The following is a 3,083-nucleotide window of genomic DNA, read 5'->3' as shown; positions in this document are numbered from 1 at the left end:
TAAATGTTTTGTGAGCCAACCCAGCAAATTATCAAACCTTCTAGGGCACCTGGGTGGCTCAGTGGGTTAAGCCTCTGCCTTCAGCTCATGTCATGATTTTAGGGTCCTAGGATCAAGCCTAGTATCGGGCTCTTTTTTCAGCAGGGACCCAGGTTCTCCCTCTCTCTCTCTGCCTGCCTCTCTGCCTACTTGTGATCTCTCTTTCTCTCTCTCTCTCTCTCTCTCTCTGTCAAATAAATAAATAAAATCTTTAAAAAAAAAAAAAAAAACCTCTCCCCAGGGACTGTGGGAAAACTCAGCTTTGTAGCTATGTCCACCAGAAGTGTGGGTACCCTGGGGACCCACTGCTTATGACTAGTGTTCTTAGTGAAGGCAGTCTCTTGGGACTGAGCCCTTAAACCTGATTCTAATTCCAGCTAGTTACCGTCAGAAATGATTTAAATTCTAGGACGCTCAATTGGTGTCTGGAGAGTTGGAAAATTGGTTGGCGTGGGAAACACACACACACACATTTGGTGTCAGAAGCATTGTAAGTAGAGAAACCATTTTCCTTTACCCAGAGACCAACCCGTGGGAACTTTCCTTAGAAAGGTTTTCCTGGCAGTCGCTACAATACAAAACAGAAGGGGTAACAAAAATAAAATAATAAGCCCAAATATGCCAAATGTCTTGAGATGGTTTACAAAGACTTTGAAGCTGCTGACTTCTAGCTTAGACATCAACACTCCTGGTTCCTTCCAGGCCTCCAACTAGGTTATCGTGTCAAGTGTGCTTTTCTGACTAGCTTCTCCTTCCACCAGAACCTTCTATCAAGTGCCAAAGCTTTGTCCAAGTTCCTACTCAGGTACCCTTGCCCTGGGCCCCAGGTCTATAATCAGCCCGTAAAGAAGTTATTTACCCCATGGCCTTGCCCTGCAGGGAAGGCATGAAAAGAAGCCCCTTCTCCTCTGAATCCCAAACTAAAACCAAACAATCATCTGCAAAAGTGTAAACCGTCATTGTGCCTAGAAACACTGACTGTTAAAGCTGGAAGCACCCTAAAACATTAAATCTACCTTTCTCACTTTGCAGATAGAAAATGGAGTCCTGGGAGAGGATCTCCAATCTAAGACCAAGGCGAGTTTCTGGACTCTGCGTTAATGTTCTTTAAAATGTGTCACACCACTCCCCTGCCTAGGTATTTGCTAACATTGTCAGACCAAAACAGAGCTAAGAGGAGGGAAACATTCATCAAACAGGAGGATACCTTCCCTCAGGAAACAGGATTTCCTCCTAAGGCAGGTGCCTGGGAGACCCCACTGAAGGGACCCTCCAGCCTCTTCTTGTGCCTTGCCCCCTTCACCACAGTCCCGACCCAGGGGCCTTCTTTCAGACCCTCCTGCACACACACCTGCTCCTTCTGGTCACAAAGCCCTAGCATGCTGTCCCTCGCAGAAAGACTCCCACCCCTCTCAACAGGGCCATGTCCCATCTTCTGCCGGGCTTTCCTGGTCACTCCACCCATACACAATCCATACACAGATCCTTACACCTCCCATATCTGCCACTATTCCGGGTCTTTGCTTCCCAACTGTTTGCCCTACCTCCCCCAGCGGCACGGGACCGAGACAGTGCCTGTTCTTGTCGCTGTGGTACTGTAGCCCCTGGCACATGGCTGTCACATGGGCCAGTTCAGCAGATCTGGGGGATGTCTGCGCAAATGAGATGAAGTCACGGAAGCAGGACACGGATGTTAAATACTTACAACTTTATTAGGAGCCGGCTGTTGTCCCTGCAGCAGCCAGCTCCCATGTATACACAGTATACACAGCCCAGCCAGGACCTAGGTCCTTCCATCCGTCTGCTACACATGGAATGCGAAAGAACCAAACACAAAAGGGGGGCTCTGTAAGTGACAGTGTCTAGTGCCTTCAGGAGCCAACTCCCAGGCTGGGAACAACCAAGCCCTTCAGCTCACCCCAGCCCCCTACTCCAACACGGCCAGGCTCACAAGGTTGGACTCCTCCAATCAGTGCACACAAAGGGCAGAGGAGGAAGGGGACTCCTGAGCCCAGATCCTTACTGGTCCACACCCCATGGAAGAAGTTTCTGGAACCCCCAGAATCTTCCTCCTCTTCTATAGACATGAGATACCACCTTAACTTTTCATTCCATCACCAGAAACCTGTACCTTGAGGCTTGTCTCTGCTCAGCCTTAGAGAACATGGTTGGATTAGCAAAATGGTCAAAGATAAGACAAACCTCCCAAGTTGTCTTGGTCATACTTCTTTTAAAAAGGAAAAAAAAAAAATCATGACAGAAAAGAGCATTTGAGGCCCAGCTTGTGTCAGGAACAAGATAGGTCGTCTCTCCTCAAAATGATTTCTAAAGCTGCTCTGCTAGGGGACCAGTCACCCCGACTGATGGCAGCACCCTTTCCCCCCTCCCCATTCCCCTGCCCGTTCTGCACAGCCCCCGTGCCACCCTCTCCTCACCGAGGAGGGGTGCACCAAGCACGGAGAGCAGTGCTATCGTCGGCTAGTGGGGTCTACGTCTGCCCTGGTGCCCTGCGTCCTTTTGATGGTCGCAGCCCCATGGTTTCTCTATACAGGGAGGAAGATTCCTCCTTGCTTCATTCTCCAGGAATGGCTGCAGCTCTGCCTCAGAGATCCACATGCCCTTTACCCAGCTGTGGGGGTTCCGGTCAAGGGCTCAGCCCAGGGCTGGGCTGGGATTGGAGCACCATCCCAGAGGTTTACCTGAATGGCTGGTTTATGGAGTCTGCCTACTAGGGGAAGCCAAATAAAAGGACTGAGGCCCTTTCTCAGGGAAGACACTTGCTCCGGTATCACCTCACTAAAGTCCAGGACATATTACCTAACTCAGAAGAAGAATCTCCCATGTTCATGTGGGAGCAGCTGCACCCTCAAGAAATACCCTGCTTGGCCAAAGGCTCTCTCACCCCAGAATATCTTCCCACTTGGGCCTCCAGAAAACACCCTGGTTTCTACAGCCCCAACACGTCTCTAGGATAGACAGGAGTTCTCGTTGGTGGCTGCCAAGTGCCTCTGGGTCAGGTCATTGGTTTTCTTTCTTTCTTTCTT

Source organism: Lontra canadensis, unplaced genomic scaffold, assembly GCF_010015895.1.
Source record: "Lontra canadensis isolate GAN:19392208 unplaced genomic scaffold, GSC_riverotter_1.0 scaffold36, whole genome shotgun sequence".
NCBI classification, from domain to species: Eukaryota; Metazoa; Chordata; class Mammalia; order Carnivora; family Mustelidae; genus Lontra; species Lontra canadensis.
Note: the sequence above shows the minus strand (reverse complement) of the source record.